This window comes from Gavialis gangeticus, unplaced genomic scaffold, assembly GCF_001723915.1.
Source record: "Gavialis gangeticus isolate Ggan-Ray unplaced genomic scaffold, GavGan_comp1, whole genome shotgun sequence".
Lineage (NCBI taxonomy): Eukaryota > Metazoa > Chordata > Crocodylia > Gavialidae > Gavialis > Gavialis gangeticus.
In genome coordinates, this window is record NW_017728998.1 from 23,248,829 (window position 1) to 23,265,396 (window position 16,568).

The 16,568-nt window shown below is 39.1% G+C and overlaps 1 long non-coding RNA gene across 1 annotated transcript in view; it reads left to right on the forward strand.

The window, feature by feature from the left end:
• LOC109289547 overlaps positions 1–11,196 on the forward strand; it is a 205,722-nt gene extending 194,526 nt beyond the window's left edge. The window contains exon 7 of the long non-coding RNA XR_002095399.1: positions 10,829–11,196. This is a non-coding gene — a long non-coding RNA (uncharacterized LOC109289547). The remainder of the gene's footprint in view (positions 1–10,828) is intronic.
• The last annotated feature ends 5,372 nt before the right edge of the window (positions 11,197–16,568 follow it).

Sequence of the window (16,568 nt, forward strand, 5' to 3'; positions counted from 1 at the left end):
GCATACAATTCAGTCTGCTTCCACAAAAAATTATTGTTCATGGGGTCATAAAACTCTTTAAAAATTGCTTAATGAACAACCGAACCATGGGTATGTCTTAGAAGATGAGAATTGCTATTAAATATGTAGTACATGAAGTTACAATGTGTGTACAGTATACACAACAAGCTCTTTGTATAAAACAAACCCTGGAGGAAATGCTCCAATGTGGAAAAAATATGTGGTCATCTAATTAAAGACTGAGCTATAACACATGTGCATAATGCAGCTGAATTAAAATTGCTTTGGTATCTTTAATTTTAGCATTTCCTAACTTTTAAGGATTTGCCTGCCTACACCACTTTATTGGTGGGTCCCCAAGTGTGTCTCGCTTATATGCAACTCACCCAAGCTTGCAGGCGTGTTTCATGCCTGGCGGTACATCAGTGAGTACTCTCGGGTCTTCAGCTGCTGAGAAGGAGCTTGGGACAAACTCACTGGTGAACTTTCAATTCTGTAGTGTGCCTGTGGACTCAGGTGGGTATGGTGTGTTTGGGCCCCATCACTGGGGTACCAAGCAGGGCAGACAAAGCCTAGGTGCCTGACTTCAGTTTTTTGTCAAACATTAACCACTCAGACAGGTTCCCCATTTGGCATACCTGCCTTAAGCTGAATTGTTTAGGTACATTTCTTCTGAAATGATTACAGGTCACATCCTCTGAATTGTGGTGCACCCAACTTGCTTTCCATACTCCTGTATGTTTTACCTTTATTTTTTTGTGTAGTAAAATAGCTTATACTTCACTCAGAAGTATAGCTTACATTTCACTTCATACAAATGCATTCAGCAGCTCTCATGTCCTCATCCTATTTAGAAAGTTCGCCCAGATTAAAATTTCCAGATTCCTGAAACTGTACTTGTGTTCTCACCAAAGTGCCCCCAAATCTCCCCCCACAACTCTGAAATCCATAGCATTGGCCAGCTTGTCTGTCCTATATGGGTGCCTTACTCTGGGGGGCAATTAAAAAGGGTTTTCTGCACCTGACTCCATTACAAGAGCGAGAAGGTGGCGGGAGGGCTTTCCTTGTAGGTCTGAATGGATGCAAAAAGATGATCACTTTGTTTCACTGCATCATTTCTCAGAAAAAGATGGAGCAAAAATGACTGCCTCTTACACAGAGACACATATTTATAAATGTTTATATAACCCTGTGTATGCAAAGCTCCTCCTTTTCATCCCTATGAGGATGATTTTTGCTAAAGGTGCATTGAATTGTGTTTACCCTCCTGAGAGGCAGAGATTTTGGTAGATGAAACTACGTAAATTTGTGTTTATTTTCTGTCTATGCAATTATGGCTATATTGGAAAAAATAGTTCCCAGACAGTCTGCAAATGATCTCCCCTGGGATATAAATAATGCTTAAAGCTACAGAGAATGTTTGCTATTTGTGTTTCTTACCCTAAGTACAGTAAATGTGTGTTTTATTATACATCCAGAATTAGAGAGGAATGGGGCATTACCCCTAGTCTGAGGGGATGTACGGGAATTACATTTAGATTGACCTAACTAGGGTTAAGTTGCTCTAAATGCCTGATTGTATAGGTGAGTTGAGAGCCTAAATTGACCAAAAATGGCATGCTCAATCTAAGTTAGTTCACCTGAGTTGGTGCACTAACTTAGCCTGAGGTCTACGAAGGGGTTTACCTGATCTTGCAAACACCTGTACGTCTTTGCTACCCAGTCCTGGGACTAGGAAAGCCCAGCCACTTTCCCTAGCTCTGGGACTATGCTATTTCCACCTGCCCCTTGACTGGGCATCCCCTGCCCTCCGCAGACCTGCCAACGCCCCTTCAGACCTCCTAGTTCCCTCTGATCGGTGCAGCTCCCAGGCACAACAGATGGCTGCACCTAGTGCTCCTGGTGGTGATTAACTGCTGCACACACCACTCCTGGTCTGCATTCACCAGTTACAGCAATGACTGTACACACCCCAGGGATTTTATCTAGCATCGAGATAATGATAAGTATTATTCTTCCACCCCTATTATTTCAATCTCTTTCCTACTTTTTAGTGGGATGAGATCTTCTCATTGTTTATTACTACCACATTGCAACAAGTACTATGCTTTTAGGCTGATTTATAGCCTCCAAGTTGAGGCCACAAGGACTTTCACAAAATTTTATTAGCTCCCGCTAAGCTATAGGTGCAGTAGATGCTTTGGGTGGGAGATCCTAAAGCAGTCATTATTACCCTAACTGAGTAACGTTCTCTCGGTCAACTCTGATGGGATTGAAAATCCCACCTTCATGAACTGTACTTATCTCTTTTATTATTTATCACAAAGCCTCCATGAAATGCCATCTTGCTTATGATACCTTAGCCCCTAGTTCCTTAGTAAGCTAGCACCATACAGCTTGGTATTCTTCCAAACAGTAGTCTTTTTGAGACAGAATTATCTGCAACTTTAAACATTCACTGGTAACATTTTGGAGGTAATAGATGGAAATTTTATTGGGATGAAGTCACCAGTTAAAAATAAATCAGGCTTATAATATTGTGAAGCCAGTAGTCTATATAGACCACTTTGCCCATGAAACTGGAGCCACTCCCTCATAAGAAAGTCTATCAAAGAATGTCTGAATGATATTTATGGAAAACAAATGGCTGGATAGGATTGGTTTCTGGAGTGGTTTCCATATAAGGACTCTAGCCATGCTGTAATAAGAGTGATAAAGGTGGGTAAGAGAACATGAAGACTAGGCCTTATTGATATCTTTATAGCAGAGATCTTGGAAGTTTAAACAAGCCTCGTGAAGTTAGACACATGTATGCTGATTTAGGGTAACAAGCATAACAATTACACAATTAGAAGTATACTAAGGCCTGGATAGTTCATGAGAGTTTGGGAACCAGCTGGGGGTTATAGAAAGTTATGGGCAACAGCTGCACTGGCTTGCTGAGTTGATAGCTGTGGCTTGTATTTCAAAGATCCCCTTTTCTCTGCTCCGCTGTGTGGGATAGCTGATGTGCTCCAGCTGAGTGGGGAAGCTGTGCCTGTTGAAGTAACAGCTTTAGCAAATAGCTGTGTGGCTTGCCCTTCACTCAGTTACCTACAATGAATGAATGAATTGGTTAAGAAACACTTGGGTGTAAATAGTCCAGGTTCTACTGTACCATGATGTGTTATTTAAGAATCATGGTGGATGGCCATCAAAATGGTCAGCAATATAAATATATTGGTCTAACTAATATTCCTGACTTTGCTGCTTGTTATCTCTGGCAGGTTATTATGAAAGTCAAACCCAGGGAAGTGTCGATCTGAGAGTATGCTTGATAATCGCTGTTGTTTTCTGTCTGACACATACTCATAATATATTCAATTGTGCTGATTTTAATTAATGCAATTGTTAATTATTTTCTTGTATCCCTTGGTGCTTGTCGTTTTTTGGTTTTTCAGAATAATGCTGAATGATGCAGGCATTCAGAGATCTGCGGATAATAGTTTTTAACATTTTTATCATACAGGTACTTCTACAAAATATGCAGTATTTTTCTCAGTTCACTGGGGTAAGGAATAAATAAAAAGATAAATTGAAAATGTGATATAGCAGCCTATGCAGTTTGGGCCAGGTCCTCAGATGATGAAAATTAGGTTTGCTCCATTTTTAGTTTGTTAATTGTATCTGTTCTACCTTCAGTGTTGGAGCATGTTTTTTTCCTCCCTGTTGGTCAGGAATTTCCAATATTAGCTACACAAAAGTTTTTTCTTGCTATTAACTATATGCCTGCAGGATTTGTACCCTATGTAGCAGGCTTGCATGTTCCCGTTTTTCAGGGCTACTCTGTAGAACATCTTTTCAGAATTTGGTGTGAAAAACACTATAGAATAATTTATAGTTACATAAACAAAAATGTGGCTGACTATAGCAGAGCTGACCCTAGGGGTTTGCAGGGCCCGGGGCATATCAGCCTGTGTAGGGCCTGTGCGGGGGGGGTAGCAAGTGGCTGCAGCATGGAGCAGGGACAGGGGGGGCAGGAGGCGACCAGCTGGAGTGCGAAGCTGCTGGTGTGCGGCAGCTGCAAGGAGTGGTGGCACCCTTGGTATGTGCCAATGATGCTGTCTATGGGGCCTGTACAGCACTGTCTGCGGGGCTCCCCCAAAACACGGGGCCTGGGGCGGTCGCCCCGATTTGCCCCCCCACAAGGGACGGCTCTGGATTACGGTCAAGTGTGGCATGAGTTTAATATTGGCTATGTTCTATATTATGAAATGATGGTGAAGATCTGTTCCATTTGATATTAATCACAATGCTACAATGAGTTTCACTGGAAACAAGATTTCACAATAGGGCCTGGATTTCAAGATTTTCCGTATCTAATTTTGCAAGTTACTTTTACCTCCCAGAAGTGACCTCCATGTCTTTTTGATATTGTACATTGAGGTCTACGGGAATTTGATCCAAACATTTAAAGATGGATTTTTACTATTTTTAAAGCACAGTAAGTTAGAAGTAGCTCAACTTTTTATCCCACTTCGTAATGTGAGTTTAATTTCTCTGTGTGCACCTGAAGTGGAAGGAAGTATGATTCAAACTATGTAAATACAGATAAAGCTTATATAACAGTGCAGTCACTTTTTATTATGTAGACCTATTATCTTCCGAAAGAATACTTTTTATAATATATTGTATAATTGCATATGTATATGTGGGGGTATATATTTATGTACATATATAAATAAAATATATGTTTACTGTATATGCAGACAGAGATGCACGCATACTACGAAATAAATGGTATGATAGTAAACTTAAATGTTGTAAATAACAGAAACAGAAACAAGATAAAAAACAAAATGAAAAAATAATTAAAACAATAACTATTCCATTCATTCTGAACATATCACACAAGATTGCATTAGGAAAAACCATAAAAAATGTGCTTTTAATCTGATAGTAAAAAAACCCAATAAAATAAAAATGAGATCCATTAATGAAAATAATGGATCTTATCCAAACTAGTTAAACACTTAGCTTATATGATTTTGTTTCCAACTGGTGATGTGTAGTAGTCTTAGTTACATACTGTGGTTGTTATAGTGCAATTAGTACCAGTCATTGCACAGTGTTACCATTTTAAAAACAACAACAACAACAAAAAGAACAGGTCTATAGAGGAGACATTTTCCTTACCAAACTATAATTGCAGTGCTGCATGAAAAATTTCAGACTTCAAACAGAGAAACTGTTACTAGGAAGGGACTGAATCACACTTGCCTTTCTGGAAGAAGAAATCCAGGCTGAGAGTGGGTTAAAAAGGGAAGATGAGGAATAGATCTCTGACAAAGTGTTTTAAATTATAAAGGATTCAGGTGTTTGGAATATTAAGTCCTAGGGAGATGGATAGGTGAGATGATTGTATTGCTTTGAAGGACATCACTTTTTCACAAAATTACCCACTTGCCACACAAATTGGGCTTCTCTTCACTCCTAGGGTTACAATTATTTAATCAGAAATAAAGAATTGTGAAACTGAGATGAAAGAGTTGTTTACGCTATTTAATCAAATCCACGTTTTAAGTGTCCTGTCTGAATAGATTCTTGGTTTTCCTTGAGTCTTTGTCATGTGTTGTCAAGGAACAAATATGGGACAACCTGAGAGGTGTAGATGTGATTATAAGCATGTATTAAATTGCATGGATATGTGATTAATTCATTAAAAATCACAAGTCACAAATTAATTTATCACATGGCTCTCTAATTTTTCACATGGCTTTCATCTTCCTATAAATGGTGGCTATATGAAAAATTGGAGAGGCATGTGATAAATTGCAGACCCATGTGATAAATGAACTTATCATGAACCTTTGTCAGCTTTACCTGCCCTCTGCCCACTAATCCATCTCTCCTGGGACTTATTTTAATGTTCCAAACTCTTGAGCAGATTTAATCAATCACCAAAGTTTTAAAATCAGCCTGTCCCAGAGATGTTTCCTCCTCTTGCTGCCAAATGTAGGATTACTGGGTGAAGGTCCAAAAAAACAAGCTTCAGTCCTGTGCCATTGACAAAAAAGAGATTTCTATATTTAGGTGTGATATTCATCTGCTGCCTCTTATTTGTGCACTACTAGAAATGGGGACTTTCCAACATGGGAGTAGGGCAATTCCCAGTGGATGCAGGAGCCTCTTCTTCAGGCACTAGTTGCATATACGCAGTGACTGAGGCATCGTTGATGTGTACATTGTTTCCCACAATTACTATAGTGTTGTAAATTCTTCTTTTAAGGCTGGAGTTCCTATGTGAATTACCAGTTTGGGTTTTTAGTATAATTAAAAAAATATCTTTCCACTTTTTTTGAAAATAATAGTTTCTGATACCAGATTGTGATACCAGGGAAATAGAGATGTCTATATGGGCAAAGATGGCTTCAGCAAATACTACATGTAAAAAGATAATCTTTCATGCAAGTAAAGTTTATAAGAACAAACTCTACAAAATGGGGAGAGTAACTTTTATGAAGAAAGTCTATGCCTCGCTTGGTGAATAGGTCCCTATGCTACCATAATAATGCCCAATTCTACTACTACAAACACTTATTTGTTCAAAGTGAATATTAACATTGTAATTTACTACCTAATTACAATTTTATAGTAATAACTGAAAATGTGGTATTAAAATCCTTGCATGCCTTGCTTCTTGCTATTTGACTATTGTTAGTAGTGTGGTCTGTGATTTTGTCAATATACTGGCATTACAGTGGAGATTTCTTTAAAAACATTAACCTTGCTACTAGAACTGTTTTTCACATCCTTCCTAAGTTTATTATTTTCCATAATTTTTGTAAAGATATCTTAAAGGGACAGATCTTACTCCCACTGAAGCTGATGAATAAACTTCCATTCATGTTAATAGAATCGGAATTAAAACCTGTGAACAATCAGTACGTACAGCTGATCTTGTATAAAAGGCACCATGCACTGTATTCCTTTAGGAAGGCTTTATAACATTGTATCACTTTTTAAAAAGATTGCTGTTCTTATCAGTTAATTTTAACAATATTTTCTTGAAGCTACATAATTAAAAGGAAAAACAATGCAATACTGATTTTTCAGAAATAAGGTACTACTCAAATTTATTTTCTTTATAGTGAAAAATGTCTGATGAAGATATTGATTTTGAGGTTTGGGGTTTTTTTTTTGCTCATTCTGCAAAAAAAGCAAGTTTACTGTTTATACCATTGCAGTCCTACATTTTCTTCTTTAAAAAAAATTAAAATCCTAAACCTCATTTCACTTGGAAGAGAGGATTTCCAAATGATTTAAATTCTATTGGTCTCCTGCTACCTGGAGCTGATACAGTTGTTGCAATATTGAATTATGTCAAATACAGTGGCTACCAAAAAAAAAAGTCACTGTTTAGTCTTAGTTGCTATATAATGGCATTAAAAACTGAGAAACAACAGGGGTTTAGGTAGAGGAAAATTCTCAGGCATCTCAGTGTTGCAAGGTAACTGTAGATAGAGAAATTCAGTAGCAAGCATTTCAAATTATTATACTAAAAATATGCTTTAGGTAAGAGAAATAGAGCTCAAATAAAGAGCAACCAATTGGATTTCTGTGCACACATGTATAAAGAAAGTATCTGTGCATGTGCTTACGTATGTGTAGAAAATACATGATGTTGTGGGTCTGATATGACGTTTATCTTTGCTAGGAAGCAGAAATCACAACTGTGCTGCTTACAAGTTAACTTCCTCACTCATGAAGATAAAAATTATATCAGCCCTAAACTGTCATTTATTCTGTCTGCATACAATACATGCTATTGTGAGATACACTAGTTATCTTGGCTGTATGAAAAGAGCTCAATGATTGCCGAGTGGTGAAGCCTAAAGTGAAATCAGTCTGTCTTGCGGGTTAAGGATAAACACCGTATCAACAGTTCATTGTGCATTCTGTTTATAGGACATTTTCAGCATTTGTTCATTTTATCAATAAGATTCAAATTGAAAATTCCCTGAGACAGCCAAGTACATGTGATTTGTATGCATTTACCCTTAGAAATCTTTTTCATTGGTTTCACTCCTGAGGGAGGGGAGAAGAAGAGAGGTGTGACCATTGTTCCTGACCTTTTGGTTGTCATTTATGTGTTACATGACAGAATGAAAAGATCCAGAGTTCAGGGAAGAAAGCAAGTGGTGGCTGGGGAATGGATGATATTTCATTGATTTTGTTTCTTTGTTAAATTGATTGTTTTCTTGTAAAGGAAATGGGGTAACCATATAGCATTTTTTGTTGTTATTAGTTGATTGTATTTGTTTTACTGTGTCATTTTGCTGGCTAAGTTTTTGTTGGCATGGAACTTTTCAATCCTAAGTAGCGGTTATCTGCACATAGTACAGGTCAAGCTGTGCTTATGCAAAAAATGGCTTAGACTATCTCAGTTCTGGAATAACCTCAGTGCAGCGCAGATTCCTTTGCATTGTATCAGAGCAGCTTAATGACAACCCCAGTTTACAGTATTTATCACAGTGATGCAATTTTGGCCCTTCCTGCAGGTCATCTCATAGGGACATGAAAATACTAGTGAGTTTCAAGTCAGTTTTAGGAAACAAAGTGATTATTTCATAAACTGCACCCTATGTCCTAGAGAAAACTGTACTTACCTGCAAGCCTGAGACTGAATTCTCATCCATCTCTTCCACTATCTGAGATTAATGTTTCTGGGCTATTCATAATCTTTATTATCATAGGTTATTATCATAATGTTGTATATGTTAGGAGAGGGGAGATTGCTGTTGATCACCTGTTTCAAAGTTAAGGTAACTGAGTGCTTGCCCAAATCATATCAGATAGAACTGAAACAGAGTCCAGGTTTCTAACATAAGAAGCAAATCGTACCCATATTGTTGCATGGTTTCTTAACAGGAACGTGGCATATGAGGGGTTTAATGCATTTAACAGAGCCAGCCAGTGTCTAGCAAGACTAGTACTGTAAGAGCTGTCTCCCAAGCACATGGGATGACTCCCTGTATAGAATAAACCATAACAGCATTTCCGCTCCCCAGTCCCATAGTTGTTCTGAAGGGTGAGGTGTCAGGACAGAGTGTTTTAAATGGATAGCAACATATGGAAGATTTTGCAAGAAAGGCCCAGTTTGTGAAGATTTAACAAAAAATCATGAATGCTTATGAGAGGAAGGTACATGCCCTGGGTCACTGTTAATATGCTATAGAGCCCTTCACTTGCAAACCATCAGTTTAAATCCTACTTGGTTCCTCATGAATTGAAATGTGCTCCCTTCTAAGAGTGGAGATATGTTCACTGAGTCCCAGTTCCAGCTTTCATATCACAGTCTGACTATATGCTCTGACAATCACTATGTTTTAACTGCAGAATGAACTTGACTTCCACACATCTGAGTTAATATCTATCAGATGATTAGTTGTGCAAACTATACCGAGAATAGCTATATAAGCAAACTGCTATACATGTAAAAGTAAGACTAACAAACAGCATGCTGCAAACAACATGGTATTTTTATACAATCAATATATGTGTGTATATATATTTTCATATATACCATGAAAATAGATCTTTTGTTCTTTGTCTTCCAGCCTAAAATGGTCAGTTTTAAAATGTCTTGTTTTTATTAGAATGTGAAATATTTGTATGCTAGTTTATTCTCTTTGTACTTTTTCTTCTTTGCCCACAAAGTTTCCTTCCTAATTTGATGTCTGCTGTCATGCAATACAGCTTGACAATCTCTGCTGCTTTATTCTATTTTTTGTACTCATAGCAAACTAAAATTAATACCAATATTAGAAACATGTATTTACAATACAAGATAAAGAAAACCTTATGCCTAGGTCACATTTCACCTAGATCATTAGGAGGCTTTATAGTTTCAGGAGATTAGACCCTGTATGAGAACAGACCAGGTTTCTTTAAGTGCTCTGAGACATAGGCAACTGAGCATCTGTGTAGCTTGACAGATGTAGGCTAGCAGCACTATCAATGAAGACAGATACAGGTTGCATTGCAATAGGCAAGCAGCTTGAGGGACATTCAGCAGGATTTTCAAGGAACAGCAACGATTCTTCAATATTAGTAGAAGATGATTCATTAACAATAACAAAACTGAGTCAAGCCACTGAGCTACACACAGGCACTGGGACACTGAGTCTTTAGGGAAGTATTATTCAGAAATTAGAAGAGAGTCACAGGGAGAGTCTCCTCTGTAAATTTAAAGTCTGAGTGTCTGTTGAAAATCTTGTTGTTTGGGGGAATATGGGATTCTGATATAAGGGAAAAGTTTCACTACTTATCATCCATCAAAAGGTCTTTGTTTCTATGAAAATAATGCTAAGGCAGCTGCAGTCATTAGAGAGACATCATAATTTTGCTTGTAAGTTCTTATCTTCTGTCAAAAGTATTTTGTCACAGGATAGAGATGGCCACTTCCGCTGCCAAAAAGCCACTTTGCAAGATTGACAAGAGAGATTAAAGAGGATACAGAAATTTGGAAGAAGTTCTTTTAACCTTTTAATGTGGTGCCATCTTGGCAGCAGCAAACCTCATGGTGGGATTAGTTAGAGACCAAACATTTCTGGAATTGCTCTCTTTTTTGTCTCTTTCCATTTGGGGGTATCAATTAACAACAGTTTCACTATGGCAGTAAAGCAGGAGAGGAGACAGTAAATAAGCAGCAAGCAAAATTAAAAACAGTAATGAGCCTTATGAATATAGGGTGTTATAAGGCTTGAAACACATTTAGTTTAGAGCTAAGCATGTTCTGGGAAAACATAATGACATTGTGGATGTATTGTCTCATTTTACATTGCAGAGATTCCATTTATTGGCCCTGGAGGCTGACAAGGAACCAACACCTGTGCCCAAATGTTTTTAGAACCTTGGCAACGGAAGGCATGTTCATTATGCAAGAGAGCTGTAGTTCCAAGTGTGCTTAAGGCATAGAAGAATAGCAGACTTTTCACTTGCAAGAAGAAAAACAGGTTAAAGAGCAGGACGACTGGCATAATAGAGTTATTAGTGTGAACAACCTTGATGAAACTTCTGACTACCTGGAGCGCACATTACTAGTGGAAATCATGTTTTTTGGTAAGCTTGTTTGGTGACCTAAAAATCAGTGTTGGTGATCACATCAGAATTGGGAAATCTCAAGAAAGAAGCTCATTTTCTCTCAGCAGGTCAGTTAATACGCCAAGATTGATGATCTCTTTTGAATGACAGAGTCCCTGTCTACCAGCAGCAGTTCCTATTTTGGGGCAAGAAATGTGCGATTTCTCTTGGTCCCTGATTAAAGCTTAATGGAGACCATTATAGAAGTGAAGATGCATGTTGTTCTAAGGAATGTGTATGATACCTTTGAAGAATCATAAGATAGGTGGTAAGAGAATGCTTGAATAAGAGAACTTACGCATATTTGTGGATGACACAAAGTTGGGAGGAGTTAGAGGGGCAGGGCTAAGATCCAGAATGACCTGGATAGAGTGGAAAAATGATCCATCATCAATAAGATGAGATTCAGTAGGGGTAAGTGCAAAGTTCTGCACTTAGACTAATTCCATGAACAGCTACAGACTGGGGAATGACTGGCTAGGTTGCACTACTACAGTGAAGGACCTGGAAGTTACAGTAAATAATAAGGTGCATATTGGTGGTGTGCAAAGTGGGCTGTATTTAATTTGGCTGCTGCCCAATTTGGGGGACAGTGATTCAATTTGTTGATTCAGATCACTGTCCCGGTTTGCTTTGGCAGAATCTGAAGATTTGATTCTGATTTGGAGAATCAGAGATTCAGCCATAGACACATCTTTAAATGTTTTTCTACATACCTCGAGATACCATGTGGCTCATGAACGCTGCGATGGTGGGGCGGATGGCATGTCCCACAGGAGTGAGTCTCTCTCCCCCACCCCCGCGTGCTTGGCAGTGGACTTGGAAGTGGTTCTAAAAAGTACTTCTGGTCCACTTCTGGGTCTGCTGATGAGTGTATAAGGGACAACCCCCTGTGCCCCCCCAGCTTGGCAATTGGCTACAGGGGGACCCCGGGTGCCCCCTAGACCCAGGAGGCACCAGTTGCAGAGCTGGGGGATGGAGGAGTCCTCTGTGTGCTCCACGGTGGACCCAGAAGTGGACCAGAAATGCTTCTGGTCCACTTCCAGGTCCACCACTCAGTGCACTGGGACCCCTCCCCCCCCACTCCCATGTGAAGCTCCATCTCCCCCAGCATCTCAGTGTTAATGAGCTTCCTGGTACCTTGAGGTATGTAGAAAAACATATAAAGCTGTGCCTATGTCCAAATCGTTGAATCTCTCTGAATCAATTTGGAGGGTTCCGACATGATTCGGAGAGATTGAAGGGTCTCCTGTTTTGATTTGGATTCAGAAATTTGGCTGCTGAATTGGGCCGAATCTCTGCTGAATTGAATTGGCGACCAAAGCTTTGCACAGCCCTAGTGCATATGAGCAACATACTTTGTTTCAAATAAACCCAACAGCATACTGAGTTATATTAATCGGAGTGGAACTTGCAAATCAAGAGAAGCAGTTCTTTTACTATTCAGCACTTGTGAGGTCTTACCTGCAGTCCTGTGTCCAGTTATGAGCCCCATATTTTAAGAAGTATATGGACAGTTTGGAAAGAAGCAGACAAAAATGTTTAGAGGATTGGGAAACAAGACTTATGAAGAAATGCTGAAAGAATCAGAATTATTTAGTTTGGCAAAGAAAAGACTGAGGAGAGATTTAATGACAGTTGTCAAATACCTCACAGGCAATTACAGAAAGAATGGATATGGGCTTTTCTCTGTGGCCATAGGGGACACGATTAGGAGCAATGGCCTCAAGCTGTAGCAGAGGAAATTTGGGTTGGAAATTAGGAGGAACTTTCTATGAGAGTTGTCAAACATTGGAACAGGCCACCTAGAGAAGCTGTGATATTTCCATCCTTGGAAGTTTTCAGGAGTAGGTTGGACAGATGATTTAGTCAGGAATGCTTCTGCTTGAGCAAGGGCTGGACTAGATGACCTTGCCCTTCCAGTCCTACTTTCCTATGATTCGATGTAAGATGAAATGCTTGCAGATTCTCTAGGGTTTGATGAGGAGGGCAGTGTTCTATCAATGGGTCCAGCTACATGAGATGTTTACTGAAGAGCAGACTAATTAGCTCTGCAGTAAACATCTCAGCATCTACACATGCAGGGCTTAAATTAGGCTGGAGTAAACTAATAACCTCTGCAGCAGGGTAGTTCTTATAAATACAGTACTTTTTACTCTGCAGCACTACATGTGTAGATGCTGATGCTGCTGGCTGGGGCACAAGGGTGCTTCAGTGCAAGGGCTGCCTATGAGCTAGATCCACACTGGAACAACCTGGGGCCACAGCCAGCCCCTCTGCAGCACATTGAGTCAGATGGAAACAGCCCCGGGCTGGCCGACTAACCCCCTCCGCCCCCCGACCTCCTTCCAGCCAGGGCTGCTGCTCTGACCCAGCTCAATGTGTTGCAATTTCGAGTGCACATGGTCCGGAGCAATAAACTCTGGCAGGATATGCGCTGGGGTTTATTGCATTGCATTAATATGCACATGTAGACATGCCCAGTATGTCAAAGGGTGATTACTATAACAAAATATCAATTATTTTTCTTAAGATGGCAACAATATGTAAATCCTAATATGAACATATTTGTCTACAAAATCAATGTTGTAGTCAGAGAAGTGGTTAGCTGTGTTGACCTGAAGTCAGGTAGGTGGGGTGACACCTTAGAGACTAACTTATTCACAGGGGCAACACACTGCTTCATTTGATACTATGAACTGCAGTCACTGTGTGGCCACAGATATGCTAACAGTAGAATCCTATCAAGAGATGGCAGATGAACTTCATTTTTTAATTGGACAGGAAGGTTTTGTGAATAATCCGGTATTTTAGTATTGCTCAGAGGAAATTGGGATATTTTATTTCTAATTTGGCTGTCCAAGAGGCATTAGTGAGGATCAGATTGTCTCATTTGTCCTATCCTGTAACTTGCTAATTCTCAGATATCATGCCATCAAAGCCATTTCCAATCACCGCTGTAGATAGAAAACGCTGGTTGTAAAACAATGAGGTCAAACATAACACAATGAACAAAACACATCAGGTCATCTGGGTGTCTTTGTGCAGGAGGAAATGATTTGGAGTATTGGAAGCTTGAACTGATAATCTCAGTAAAAAAAAAGGATTTAGCTTTTTTGAGACATGCTTCCAGATGCCAAGATCACTTGGTCCGTGCTACTATCCAGATGAGTTTGGAAGTATGCCAAATAACAAAAGGCAGTTGATAACACCAGAAAGGTGGTAAATCAAAAAAATAGCTAACTTTTGCAAATTTGAAGAAGTAGAGGTTACACAGAGATAGGTCAAACCACTCCAGAAAAAAATTTAGCATTTTATGGTAACAGAATCTCTGTATAAGAGCTTGTGAGCTTTGATATTAAGGGGCACCCATAAGGTTGTGTGCTTTTCTGAATATAAGAATAGGAATAAAAATTTGGAGGCCCTTATGCCGTGAATAGTCTATAAATGAGAACACAACTGAAAACAACATGGGATTATTCATGCAGGTTAAGCTTTGCAGGATTGATTCTATATTGAACACTGGACCAGAATCACTGAAAAAAGAGAATTTACTTTTGTAGTGTACACTGTGTCCTGCTATGTAAACTAGAGTGCATTTACTATTGGCAAAGAGGTTGGTGGTAATGAGCTTGAGTTAAATGCTATCCTGTACTTCCGTACAATACACAAGATACAATTGGTATATCAGAGGTCATTTGCAAGATACTTCTAGTATTGAGCTGTGTAACCTCTCCCCTGTGAGTTAGCCTTGACATATTGCTTGCTAGAAACCTTGTGAACAAGCATTATTGTCCTCTGGAGCACTGATGGACATGGGGGCGGGAGGGGGAGAGAATAATAAGAACTTTTTACAGGCTGAAAGTAGAACCTCTTTCTCTTGGAATGGCTAGAAGTTGTGATCTTAACCTAGCAAATTGACACATTAACATCCTCCCACCTCCTTCCTACTTGTTTCTCTGTCTAACCAGCACTAGTACCCAGTGATATATGCAACTTCTATCTTTGGCTATTGCCACTGATGTCTCCTTACTTTGTTGTTAGTGAAGGTAAACTGATTCACCAATATATTTAAGCAGAGGCTTAGCTTCAGGAATAATAATAATACCATTAGTTTCCAAAGTTATGCATGTGCCAAATTATCTTGCTGAATTGTGGTCTAAAGTGTAACGAAATATAGCCATTACTGATTGCAAAGTCCATTGAAATCAGTGTAAAACTCCCATTGTCTTCAATGGACTTTTGGTCAAGCCCACTGAAAAAAGGTTTGATTGCTTAGTGTAACAGTAGTAAATGAAAAGAGCCTGAACAAATGGTTGCACAATGGGAAATTAATGCTAATAAACAGCAATTCACACCTGTTAACTATTGTAAATAGAGTAGCAGTCAGCATAGATGGTGTGCCATGGGCTTTCCACAACTGCGTGTGCCATTAATCCATCAATTGTTCTCTGGCAAGCAAACCAATTAAGTAGGCATATTTTGTATTATTAAGCCCAGAAAGCTACATTAAAAGAACATTATTAAAGTTGCTAAGTTGCAAACTCAAAAGTTAGAAAATACCAAAATGAAAGTTGCAATCTTGATTTATCTCCTTTATATGATAGCATTTTTGGCTACATGATCACATTTTTTTTCCTGTAAGACCATGCCTCATTCAGTGCACAGGCTGTGCAGTGTTCAGCTCACATATACAAAATATTAAATATTTTGCTTTTTCGTCATTATTTGAAGCCTGATTGTAGGCCTTTACTTCAGTGTATTTACACCTTGCTCTGAAGACATTATTAGGAGGCACCTGTGAGTGATCTGTGAGAAATTTTAAGTCACTTGCCTAGCATCAAGTAGGATTTCTATAGGCAAGGCAGCAAAAGAATCTAGGAGGCCAGGGTAGCCTTCAACTATCTTAACAATGAAATCATCCTTTTGCCTTAATGCACTTGCCTCCCTCATTCACTTCTGACTTAACAACTTCTGCTACAGATCAGGTAGGGTTGCTATAGCCAGCAGTCTTTTTCACAAAACATATCTGGTCCACTCTGTGCCCTGAATGGTGAAGGGGTTCTGGGAGTGGGGTGGGAAATGTATGTGATCATGTAAGTAAAGATGGTAAAATAAGGCATACATGTAACTTAAGTGGGTAAGCTAAAGTTGCATAAGCTAAACTTAATTCTCACTTCTCCTAACAGTTGCATACTTGATTTTGCAACTTAAATTCTGTTCCTTTAATGACTTTTTTGTGTGTGTGTAATTTTGGAAAATCACGCCAAAGCCCAGAAGATCTGCTGTCTTGTGGGTGGTTTATTAGTAGGGTCAGATCCACCATGCAACCTTCTGTCACTTGATCTAAGGGGAGTTGCAAGTTGCAGGAGAGAATTGCATTCTCTGTGGAGCAGGGGAATGATGCACAGATTTTGCCAGTAGATTTCATAGGTAACTGCTGA